Source organism: Callospermophilus lateralis, assembly GCF_048772815.1.
Source record: "Callospermophilus lateralis isolate mCalLat2 chromosome Y unlocalized genomic scaffold, mCalLat2.hap1 SUPER_Y_unloc_1, whole genome shotgun sequence".
NCBI lineage: Eukaryota > Metazoa > Chordata > Mammalia > Rodentia > Sciuridae > Callospermophilus > Callospermophilus lateralis.
This window is the reverse complement of record NW_027510163.1, coordinates 574,605-587,986: the sequence shown is the minus strand read 5'-3', so window position 1 is coordinate 587,986 and position 13,382 is coordinate 574,605.

Sequence of the window (13,382 nt, the reverse complement as noted above, 5' to 3'; positions counted from 1 at the left end):
TCAACCCCTTCAGCAAGGAACTTTTTTTTTTTTTTTTCAGAAAACCACTGTATGTGTAAAAAAAGTGTGTGCCTTCATTTCTTTTTTTGTCTATTCAGAGGTAATGAAAATGCACCCTGGAGTAGATGTAAGGATTGTTTCAGCATGAAGATGTGAAAGCAACATGTTTCTCCCAGTTAAATATCTCTTCTTGTTAGATTTAATTTTTCTATATTTTAAGTTTTTTTCATCTGTAGTCATCTCTTACATATTATGCCATAATAAACATTATCATCATCATCATCATCATCATCACCACCATCACCACCACCACCACCATTATCATCATAACTGGAGTACTTATGCACTGATCACATCCCTAGATACTTTTATTTTTTAATTTTGTTTGAAGATCCTGGTAAATTCTTTTCAAGGGCCTGAGTATGTTGCTGAGGCTGGTCTTGAACTTGCCATCCTCATTCTATAACCACTGGGATTACAGACATGCTACCATGCCCGACTCCTGGGTGTTTCTTGAAACCCTGATGTAAATCAAAATGTGCCTTTTTGTGTAGAATTTCCAAGTGTTAACTGGTTAAGAAGCAAGAATTACTTAATGTACATTATGTGTTTATGTATATTAATGCTATTTAAGCTCTAAGATTCTAGAATGATTCTGAGCATCATCAGAACATTATTTCACACCTTATACTCTAAATTTTTATTAGTCTGGTTGGCCTAAACTGAAGTCCATTTGGAAAAAGTTTATTTTAGATAATTTTTGTTAAAAACAGGGTGGAAGGTCTGTTCAAATATTTAAGGGAACAAACATTTCTATTACGATCTTATGATAGGATGAAATTTAAGTAATCACAGTGAGTATTATCAGATTTTTTAAAAACAATTTATTGTTCCCTCTGTGCACCAGGCATGAGCTGAACAACATTGCAGAGTCACGAGGCTATGGAACATTGCATGGTGCTCATGTAAGTGTTCTCTAGAGCACAAGTGAAATGACAAAAGCAAACACCTGGGAGTGCACACTCACACCCATGTGCACACACATACATGGGATCAAGTCACCTTTTTCTGTACATACCCTCCCTAGTGCAGTTCTTTCTTCCTCACTGTGTCATGCAACTATTGATTTCTTTGATTTTTCTCACAATGCTGCTGCCCACTATTTTTTTTTCTCAAAAATCAATTGTTCTTTCCTGACTTCACAATTTATTTGTGTCTTTCCAAAGTTTTATTACAGATTAGGTATGTTAGTTGAGGCTTCTCCACTCCAGCCTTAAGTACAGATTGGTGAAATGTCTTTTCCTTTCCCCTTTGCTTCCTTGCCTCTTTCAGATTTCACCCAGGAGTGCTCCACCACTGAGCTTCACCATAGTTCTTTTGTTGTTTTCTGAGATGGGTTGAGGCTGGCCCTGAACTTTTGCTCAGCCTGCCTCAGCCTTCTTGCAGCTGGACCATAGAATTGTGCCCTTGTGTGTCCTGCTGCTGGCTTCTTTCTTTTTCTTTTTTTTTTTTAAGAGAGAGTGAGAGAGGAGAGAGAGAATTTTTTGATATTTATTTTTTAGTTATCGGCGGACACAACATCATTGTTTGTACGCGGTGCTGAGAATCGAACCCGGGCCACACATGCCAGGCAAGCGTGCTACCACTTGAGCCACATCCCCAGCCCCACTCTTTCTTTTTCTTAATGCCTGTTCAGTCTGTGGATGACTCTGAGACCACCACTGTGTCACTCCTGCTTGTTCTAAGTCTCATGTGTTGTGTTGTATATAGGCACATTAAAGAGCATTTAAAAAATATTATTTGTATTTATTGCTTCAAAAGGCACCTTCTCAAAATACTTTAGTTGCCTTCTCTTTTCTTTTTCTGGTGCCAGGGACCCAATCCTGCCTTGTGCATGCTAGGCAGGTGCTCTAACACCTAGCACTCCCCTAGCTCAGGCGGTGAGTTTGCTGCTGCTGTGTGTGTGGACCCCACTACTGTCCATGTCAGTAGATGCAGCACTACAGGTTTTTATTTCACATTTGCAGCTAGTCCCTTTCTTGAAGGTTTTTGACATCAGTGAATTTTAAAAACTGACATCCACTTAGCTTCTCTCCTCATGATTAATATTAGGTGGAATATGCCAGAAAATCCAGGCTGGACTTCTCTCTGTGTTTAGGGTACCTCAGTAACCCTGAGAATATCATGTGATGATTTTTTTCCTACACAGTGTGTGACCAAAGACAAGGTAAGGAGGGTCCCAGTCTGATGTCTTAATGTAGTGGCACTCCCTTCTCCACCTAAGAATCTTAAGCTTCTCCAGAGATTCTCACCATAGTTTTCTTTAAACACAATGTCAGGAAAAGGTTTTGCAAAGAACTCAAAGTGGGTTAGAATTCAGACTTGATGACCTTACTTCTGCTTTTCTGGTAATGCTTAGAAAACCTCTGACTAATCTCACAAATGGTACAAAAAGCACTTTCTGTGAACTAAAAAAGAAAAAAAAAACTTTATATAGACTCCTAGAAACAATGTACACCTCCACCTCTTCCCACTGGGTGTAAACAATGAAATTTCAAACTCGAGGTCCAGAGAATTTTAGGAATACCCCTCTAAGTCCTGCAGCTAGTAAGTTGGCTCCCTGAATATTCCCTGGGTGTCCAGCCTCATCTGCCCCACATCACTAATGGGGCCTCCACTGGTAAAAAAATATCCCAGGTCATAGCCAGGAATTCTTGTTTGGAAATTATACAGCAGGGTCTCTGGTGGGAATTCAGGAGCACTGGATTCAAGGTTTCCAGACACTTTAGAGCTGCAACCTTCTTACCCAGTGGTCATGGCCCTCGTGAAGTCCACAGTGGGTGCAGCACCCCGGACGTGGTCAGCACTCATGAGGGCAATACCACTCTCAACACTGCAGCTAATAAATCCCCAGGAGTCCTGCTTTCCAGTGCTTGCCCTGTGCTGCAGAGGGTCCTGCATGTTGCTATAATCTTCTTGGTGTCCTTGCTGTGCTCTGCTGGGGTCATTCTACCAAGGAGGCCTGGAAACCACTGGACCTGGGATCTGGAGGCACTTGCACAGATGCCCATTTACTCCTGGCCTGATGACCTTCCTGGGCCACCACCACCCAGTCGTGTCCGATCTGCTCTTCACTGTCACTTTCTTACCTGCACTGCCTGAGCTCAGAGTCCCCTCATTCTCCACACTCACATTCATTTTCCTGATGGCTTTGGTGATCACCAGGGACCATGCCCCCTATCGTGGGGCCTCTCGGGCTCCTTCCATCCCTCTCTTTGCACAGGGTCACCCAGGAGTGTGCTGCAGATAGGGCATCTCCCCCCTGCTGTGGATTCTTGTTACACTAGGCCCTGGGGTCAACCTGGTGTGTGCCACAGGTTGGGCATCCCTCCTGTTCTGGGGAACCCTGGTATACTTGGCCCCTATCTCAGTATTCAGCCAAGAGAAGAAAGAGCTTATCCAGCAAGAGCCTGAGTTCTGATCTGCTGCCAGCACGTGGTTTAAGTGACCTCCATTGACCTGTCCTTGGCCACTGTAGGGAAGACTCTGCAGGTGTACCTATTTGTATTTTGCTTCCTGAAACATGCCACCAGGAAGAGCTGTGTCATCTCTGTGTGGCTGTGATTTATGATTTAAGGTTTTAGTCATAAAACCCATTCAGCCAAACATGGGTCCACCAAGTGGGAAAAGGGTTTGGGGATGCAATGTTTTTTTGTTTTTTTTTTTTTTTCTCTCAATCATTTTTTGTTTGAATATTCCTTCTTTGGTGTTCCACATTAAGGCCTATTTTTGCTTTGACTTGGAATAATTTTTTTGACAGCAATTTGCTTGTTTTGTCAGTGCCTAAAATATGCATGAGAATGGTAAAATAACCCCTGAATTTGCCAATCCCTAGAATTGATCCAAATAGCATTTGAAAAGGGTCTGCAGTACACGCTGTGGAGAGGGCTCTTTCTGCTTAGGCTAAGGGATTCAGTCACCTGTCCTAAGGATTCGAAGCATCCTGAGAAAAACCTCACCCACAACATATTCAAGAGTCATGGGTCTTGTGTGGTCATTGAGCAGAGTTTCTTATGTACTTGTGTCCAAATATTTAAGATGGCAAACATGATAAAGATCAGTGATTGTCACTGTTATCTTTGTTACCAGCCATTTGCTGTGTCTCTCATAGTGTTCATTTGGAAACGAAGGTGGAACTTCTGATATTAATAAATAGAGCTTAAGCTATCCCATAGCATTTAGTCTCAAAAGATAGTTTTTGAAGCTCCCATGATTACTGAAAACTTTCTGTCCACCTAATGAGACAGCTTGGCAGTTTTCTAATATTTCATCTTTGATTCATTGCATAGTGGCATGTGAGCACTTGATGCAGTCTGGACTGCTTTGTAATAAATCCATTTGCCAAAGGCAGGAGTTACAGGCTTGTTACTGGCCAGCATGAAGCTCTGGAGTGCATGCAACTATGCTGGGGTGCGGGCATTCTCTGTAGTTCAGCCTTGGTGAGTACATCAGTGCAGGAATCAGGCTCCTGAGAGGGCTACAGAATCCCGAGAGGACAGGCCTACTGCTTCTGGGCAATAGAGTTGGCCTGTGGGCTGGCAGGTGGAGGGCCACCTTCTGATGTGTTTGGGTGTGTAGCTGAGCCAGTCGGGAGGATGTACACTGATTTAAATGAGAATTAAAATATTCTTTGCTATACTGAAGATATTATTTGGCACCAAACACCTTAACAAGTAACCTCTTGGAACTTGAGTCTCATGTTTTCTTTCATGTATGCATTTTCCCACAAGCTTTTTTTTTTTTTTTTTTTCTGAAGAGAGAAAGTGAGAGAGAGAGAAAGAGAATTTTTAATATTTATTTTTTAGTTTTCAGTGGACACAACATCTTTGTTTGTATGTGGTGCTGAGGATCCAACCCGGGCCGCATGCATGCCAGGCGAGCGCGCTACTGCTTGAGCCACAACCCCAGCCCCACCCACAAGCTTTTGTAGAGTGATGCTTTTGTGGAATAAACTGAGATGAATATGAAGAGGCTTACTAATGGTATAGCATACCATTAGGAGTTTTGAAGGCCTGCAGCAGACTGAAATTGCAACTGTTGTTATAATTTTATGAAAGACTGTGAAATTCTCAAAATGCTTGTGAATCACCATGTGCTATGGCACACACCTGTACTCCAAGTGGCTCAATATGCTGAGGCAGGAGCCAGCTTCCAGGAAAGAGAAGCACTTAGCAACTCAGTGAACCCCTGTCTCTACAAAAAAAATAGAAAAGAAGGCTGGGATGTGGCTCAGTGGTGGAGTGCCTCCAAGGTCAATTTCTGGTACTCTCCACAAAAATTCATTAGGCAACAAGTTTTCATAAACTGTATGATGGGTGGATGGGCTCATAAATTATATTGTTTTATGGGTTTTAAAAATATAGATATAGCAAGGGCCTTGACGGGAAGCTTCCTGCTCTGGGACACCTCAGTAATTGATAGTCTCCTTATCATGAAGTGGTTGCGAAAGCCTCTGTTGTGCAGGAGTCTCTGAAGGTGCTAAGAGTTCCTGTCTTAGAGATTTTTGGTGGAGGAAATCCATATGGAGGACTCTGATTTATAGATGATGTCACCGGGGAGATCAAGTGAGACTGATAAGGAAAAAAAAAAAGTTGCCACATGGTCAAGTGCAGCCTAAAAGATGTCAGATTTTCTTGTATTTAAGGACTGTGTCAGGGACCCTTGGAGGATGATGTCAGCAATTTAAGATCAAACCTGTGCTCCTGGAAAAAGGGGAATGCTGTGAGTCTCTGCTCAAAGTTATTAGTGAAAGACTGATGAGTAGTCTGAAAATTTATTTGGTCTTTTCAGTGGTAAGAACAATTTGCAGTAGAATGCTATTTAAATAGAGAAAACAGAAAATATTAGCCAAATCTGAGGCCAAAATATATACCAGTTGTTGATTAGACAGGATTATTAATTTAAATTATATTTGGTATTGAGTATGAATACTTATAGATAGGACCACATCATCAATGAGCAGTAGTGTGCCCCAGGCAAAAGTTAAGATACAATATATCTGTGTTTCATTGTTTCACTGTGATGATTAATGCTACTGTGTTGAAATATTTCACGATACCCAGATATAATTCTCATTTTTCCAGATTTAATGAACTAGACAATATTAGACTATTAAATATTCTGAGATCACTACCCCAGCTCTCTAGGAACCCAGTTTTATAGCCCAAAATATGCAATGAGGGGTGTCTTGAGAACTTACAGATAACAGGATTTTGGCAAGCATAACACAAAGGCAGACAGTAGGTTAATGAACTACGTGGCTCAACATTTCAAGGTAGGGAATACATTCAGATTCCAACATCAGAATTCATGAGGTGCTGAACAAAGAGCCTCTACCTCAGAGCAAAGACTATCCAAAGAACCCTGGTCCTTGGAAAGACCCACAGAGCACTCTTAGGTACATACCCACCCTGCTGAGTTGTTTTTCTGCAAATAATGGGAGAAATCTTCAGAGCCAGGTGTCCCTGACTCAGTCAGGCTAGGTGAGGACCCATAGCAAACCCCTAGCAACCACCAATGAGCATGAGACAGGAAAAATACCTGGGATGCCAGATGACCCTCCCTGTAGTTATGGTGATTGATAACATGTTGGGAAACCATGTAGTTCAGTACATACTCCCCTTGTGGCCTAAATCAATCAGTTCAATGGAATCCTCCTATTGTACTAACCAATCACACTTACCCAACTTGTTCCCACCAGTGAATATGCTAATCGTGTTTTAGAGTCGTTTTATGATTTTTGCACAGTGTGTGATGATTCGCTAAGAGATGCTATGATGTATGTGGGGTCCCTGCCTTCCCCAAAGAGTGTATAAGACTGCTGCAAACCCTGGGCTCAGGAACTTTCACTGTCACCACTTGCTGTGTGCATGCAGAGGACCCAGCTAGCTCACCATATACACCTGTTTGCTGCTTACATGGATCTTGGTCTCTGGTGGCATTTTGGGGGTCCTGAATTTGAGCATAAGGATACCACTGAAGTTTCGGAGAGGGTTGTTGTCTGCTCAGGAGGAGCCAGGTATGGGCGACTTCAAGGGATGGGCAGGCATTCTAAGCAAGGTTAGAAAACACAGTAACTTATAGTAAAACAGAAACTAGTTTTCATGAGTTTGGGACGAGATGGCTCCTAATCTTAAGAAGGAATTAGAAGGAGTTTAAGACTTTTATTCTCAAACCCATTACATTTATGCTCCCACCCACCTTCTTTGTACCACAATAGAAAAGGGACTGGAGATGGAGCCCAGGGGTTCTGTATCCTTGCCATGGATTCAGTGCCCAGCGGAGGTGGGGTGGTAGGGGGAGCAACTACAGTTGAGTTCTCAGCCCTCAATGGTTATGTGGCCACTATTCCACACTTGGGGGAATGTGGCTGTTTATATATAAACCCCCCTCCCCATTGTCATCGGCAATATTGGTAAGTAGACTGAATTTGGGCCAGTGTACAAGATACGAAAGACTTCACCAATTCAAGTTAAGAGTAAAAAATAAAATTGTATTTACTTTCCAGGAAGGGGTAGATACTGAAGCCAGAAATAGACAGGCAGTCAGTATAGACAGGTAAATGGAGTCAGGTCTGATCTAGGAGGCCAAATTTGAGTTGAGTCTGGCAAGTTGGAGACTGTCCCCTGAGGGATAGAAATGTTAATTCCTTCTGAGCCCTTGCTCAACCCTCATCAAGGACCTGCCCTGGCTCCTTCCAGTTGCTAAGGTAGCCTCTCCCAGGAATTGCCCCTCCCTACAGAGAGCCATAAAGTTGTTAATGTGTCCTTGGCTGCTGCATCCTTCCCTTCCCCCTTCAGCCCCTCTGTTTATCTCCTTTGTGCCATGTCACCAAGCATTCCTGGGCCTAGTCACCAAGGCAAAAAGGAGAAAGATAAGGGAGAAAGGAATGGAGAACAAAGGAAGCCTAGGACTCAAAAAGGCTGAACATCTTGTTTCTGTGATGTCAGGATACCAGATATGGCCCCCCTCTCCCTCCTGGGGAGAAGTCTATGTTACTCCTTTATAAATAAACCCTGCTTTGTGTGCTTGCCTGGGCTTGCTTCTCTAATGTTCAAACTTCAACATGTGAGGGGGCAGAACTCCTCCCAGTAACCAGCGGTATCAACACCACAGGCCATATGTGCCCCAAGTGGGGTTTCATATGCAGACTTCATGGGCCGAGCTGAGCAGGGTTGTTATTTCTTTTTGGATTAACTATCAGTTGAAACCCAGGAAGCTGAGAGCCCTGGGTCTGTATCTAGGGATATGTTGCTTACCAGGCAGGAGCAGGTGGGCTTGTGGCTTTTCTTGAAAATGTTGGTGCCTCTGAACCACTGACATGGAACTAACACAAGAGAGGGGGGCCCTTCCTGAGAGGTCAATTCCGGCCAGCCTGTACAATGGGGTGAAGTGTGTCAAGGGGGCACTTGACCATGAGCTCACTGACATTTTATGAGACCCACAGATGCCTGAAGTTGAAGCCAGATTTAAAGTTAGGTAGTCAGTGTAGTTAGGTAAATCGGGTCTGGTATGGAGTAAGATTCAAAATGGAGGCCATGATTAGAATGAATTCCAGGAAAAGTTGAACAACTCTTGGAATGTTAATGAAGTCCCGGAAAAGCCCAAGGCCAAAGCCCATCCCAAAGAAGTGTTAATGACAGTCCCCAGCAAACTTGAAGATGCTGACTCAAAAATCATTCCTGCCCAGAATACTCCTTTGACCCACCTGTGCCCCACCCTTGACAGAACAAAGGACAGGAATGTGACAGGAATGCGGGAAAGCTAAATGAAGATTTCAGCTATAAAAATGGGAGACAACCATTTCATCTCTTGGGTCCCCTTCTTCCTCCAGGAGAAGTCTTTTCTACAGTCCTTTAATAAACTTCTATTTTCCACTCTGACCTTGCCTGGGCCTGCTTCTCTGGTGTTATTCTTCAACATTGGGGAAGCAAGGACTCGTCACTGGTCAACAGCAGTAACAAAGTCACAGATGACACCAAACATACATACAATTTGCCCTCTACACGCATGCCTATGACTGAATTAAGGACCCCCCAAAAGACCACCAGAGACCAAGATCGATGTAAGCAGCAAAGAGGTGTTTATTGCAAGCTAGCTTGGTCCTCCACGTGCACACAGAAACTGCTGATGCTGAGATGCCCGAGCCCAGGGTTTAGAGCACTTTTCTACACTCTGGGGAAGGCAGGGACTTCACAGACATCATAGCATCTCTTAGCAAATCATCACACACCACGGGAAAATCATAAAACAACCCTAAAACATGTTTAGCACATTCACTGGCGGGAACAATTTGGGTAAGGATGATTGGCTAGTAAAAGAGGGGCATGGTTTAAGCCATGAGGGGATACTTGCTGAACTACATGGTTCCCAACATGTTATCAACCACCATAAACTACTGGGAGGGTCATCTGATATCCCAGGTATTTCAGTGTGTCATGCTGATTGGTGGCTGGGGGGTGGGGGGGTTTGGGGGGGTTGCTATGGGTTCCCACCTAGACTGAGTCAGGGACACCTGGCACAGCAGACCTCACCTGTTATTTGTAGATAAACAACTCAGCATGGTGAGCATGAGCCTAGGAGTTTTCTGTGGGTCTTTCTGAGGACAAAGGACAGGCACTCTTCCTTGGATAGGCTTTGCTCTGAGGTAGAGGCTAGCTTTTCAATTACCCTTTCTGTAACAGCCCCTGAAGAGAGGGCTAAGGACAAGATTCCCTTGTCTTCCTGGTGTAGCTTCGCTGATCAAAGTTCCTTTCCTGCTTTTCATCATGACCTTTTCTGTTTGGTTTTGGGGTAAACAGATGACCTGATGTGTGGGGTCACCAGAGTCAGGTCGCTTCCTAGAACTCCCCTAATAGTGGAATGTAGCACATGGACATTAAGCACAAGGTGCTCATTTTATTTCCAGCCCACATTGCTGCCTAAGAGGATTGACTCCCCTTCCCTGTTTTCCCCCTTTCTGCTGGGGAGAGAACACTGAGTGGAATCACCAACACAATTGCTTCCTTTCTTAGATCATGCTGTCTCCTCAAAATATCAGTGGTAGAAGGTGATGACAATTACTGCAACTGTTTTTATTTTTAGATATCATACATGTGTGATATATGTGATATCTTTAAATATTGTTTTAAAACTTTTGAGACTATGTCTTGGTAAGTTGCCTGAGGTCACACCAGCTGATACTATATATGTGTAAAGGTATCTTTGTCTTTGAGGTTCTGTGGGATAATTTCTGTCGGGCTCAACCTCTGAGCTAGATCCCCAACTCTCTTTATTTTATTTTAAGCTAGGATCTCCCTGTTTTTGAAGCCAGATTGAAAGATAGTAGTTTGTGTAGCTAGGTAAATGGGGTCTAATATAAGGTTCAATTAAAAAAAAAAATGGAATCTTACCTAAGCCTGGGAAACAAAACAAAACAAAAACAAAAACAAAAACAAAAACAAAAACAAAAAAAGAAAAAGAAAAAGAAAAAGAAAAAGAAAAAATAACACCTGAGGAGTAAGTTTTCATGTCCCCATGGCCCTGGGCAGGTCCCAAATAAGGGTTAATTGAAGTAGCTCCCAGTAAAACAGGGAGATGCTCATCAAACCTCCCTAGGCTGTTCCTGCCCGGGTTTGTGCTCCCCACCCCATCAGTCCACCCATTTCCCTCTCTTTGGCTTTGCACCCTCAGGCCCAATCACCTGCACAATAAAGGGAAACAAAGGACAGGAATGTGGGAGACAAAACATGACCTGAGGTTTAAGAGGGAGAAGTCCTCCTCCTTCCAGGGATTCTGCCTTTTGGGTCCCCTTCTTCCTGGGGTGGGGCGAGTCTTTTGTGCTTTCTCTTATTAAAGCCTCCCACTTTCCACTCTCCACCTGCTTCTCTGGTGTTATACTGCAGGATTCGGGAAAGCAAGGACTCCTCACGGTAAACAGCATTAACATTTGTGGATGTTCACCTGACCTTGGGCTCCTCAGGCCTTAGACTCCTTAAGTAACTGTTTTTTGTATTTTTTTTAATTGTTTGTTTCTGTGGTGAGTTAAAACCCAGGGCTTCACCCGTGCTGGGAAATCAGTCTCCCTCAGCCAGAGCTCAATCCCAGATGTTTCCATTTGTACCAAGTTCAAGCAAAGGCTTCCCACCTGGATTAGTTCCCAGCCCAGCAAAGAAGCTCCACCTGAAAAGGGCTGGGGCCAAGGATCTGCCACTCTAGGCCATTTTAGTGAGTGATTGGATAACCTTAGCTGTCAGTCACAATGCAGAGGCCTGATTGGAGGCGCCCCATTAGGGATGCTGGGGTGGAACTGTCCAATCAGGTTTCTGGACAGAGGGGAAGGGCGGGCTTCCGCAATGTCCGGACTTTTCTTCCTCACCAACTCTGCTCCTCCGCACTTGCTCTGCCCAAAAGGCCCCAGTGGTTCTGAGCGGGCTGTGTTCCCCTCTATCTCTGCTGCCTTGAGATCCTCCAGAGAACTCCAGGTCCCCTAGAAAGACAAAAATGGTGAGTTTGTGTCCAGGGCTGAAGGTACCTGGTCAGCACCTGCCTTGGGGCCCCCGCAAAAGGGGGAACTGCAGAGCCGTGGCAAAGTCGCCTCTGGAGGTGGCCCTGGCCCCTGTCCTGTGGCTTCCATTGTTGAATGGGCGGCTCAGGTCCCCAGCTTCCCCTCCCCTCCCTGCTGGTGGCCCGCCCCCACTCTTCCAAATGTGTAGGAAGCAGGAGCCCAAATCCACTTTCCTTCCCCCAGTTTAGTTCCTCCGAAAGCTGCTGTAGGTCTTTCAAACTGCAGTTGCCTCCTGCCTTCTAAAATGCCCCATCTTTTCCTCTTCCCGTCATAAATATCTGGTCTTCCTCCTGTGTTTCAAATGGACACAGCCTATTAATTTTCACTTTTTCTCTACTGATATATTTCAAACAATATTCTGTCTTTGTATTGGGGATCAAAACTAGAGAAGCTTTATCAGTGAAATCCTCAGGCATACCCCCGCCAATTTAAAAAAAAAAAAAAATGAGATTGTATCCCAGTTAATTGGGACACTGCCCTCCAACTTTTTTTTTTTTTTTTTAAGAGAGAGAGAAATTTTAATATTTACTTTTTTTTTTTTTTTTTTTTTTAGTTTTGGGCAGACACATCTTTATTTGTATGTGGTGCTGAGGATCCAACCCAGGCCACATGCATGCCAGGAGAGTGCACTACCACTTGAGCCACATCCCCAGCCCAGCCCTCCAACTTGTGATCCTCTTGCCTCTGCCTCCTGAGTCCCTGGGATTACAGGCCTGTGCCACTGTCCCTGGCAAGAAGAACACTTTTGTTTTCTGTTTCTGAATATTATACTTGAGGGAAAAGAATAGTCAAGTCAATTGACACATCCTGTGTTTGGATAAAATACATACTTTAAATGAAATAAGGAAGTGGGTTATTGGTACTCGGGATTTTTTTTTTTTTTTTTTTTTTAAGATAGAGAGGGGCGAGAGAGAGAGAGAGAATTTTAATATTTTATTTTTTAGTTATCGGGGGACACAACATCTTTGTTTGTATGTGGTGCTGAGGATCGAACCCGGGCCTCACGCATGCCAGGCAATTGCGCTACTACTTGAGCCACATCCCCAGCCCCGGTACTAGGGATATTGAATCTTAGTTTACATCCACAGCCCTTTTTTGTTTGTTGTTTGTTTGTTTGTTTGTTTTTGACTGAAGTTATTTATTTATTTTACTTGGTTTCCATTACTTATACATGACAGTAAAATGTATTTTGACACGTTAAACGTAAATAGAGTGTAACTTCTCCTTTTTCTGGTTGTACCTAATGTCCATTCACACTGGTCATGTAGTCACATATGCAAGTAGGATAAAATGTCTGATTTATTCTCTTGCCCTTCATCTCCAGCCCTTTTAAATTTTGTTTTCAAAGTGGATCTGGCTATGTTGTCCAGCCTTGCCTATACCTTCTGATCCTCCTGCCTCAGCTTCTCTAGGTGGTGGAATTAAAGGCACTGACCACCATAACTGAGGAAAATAGTTTATTTTGACCCAAATACTAATGACCATACTCAGGAATGTGGAGTCAACTTATCCTGAATGATTTGTGTGTTTTAACCAGGAAGAGATTCCATTTTTTTAAACACCAGGGATTGACCCCAGGGGTACTTAAGCACTGAGGCAGATCTGCAGCTCTTTTAATATTTTATTTTCAGATATGATGTCACTAAGTTTTTTAGGGCTTCAATAAGTTGCTGAGGCTGGCTTTGAATTTAGCTGTTCTCCTGACCTAGTCAAGCTGCTGGGGTTACAGTTGTGCCCCACTCTGCTTGGCTGACAGTCATTTGTAAAAGAAAGTTAT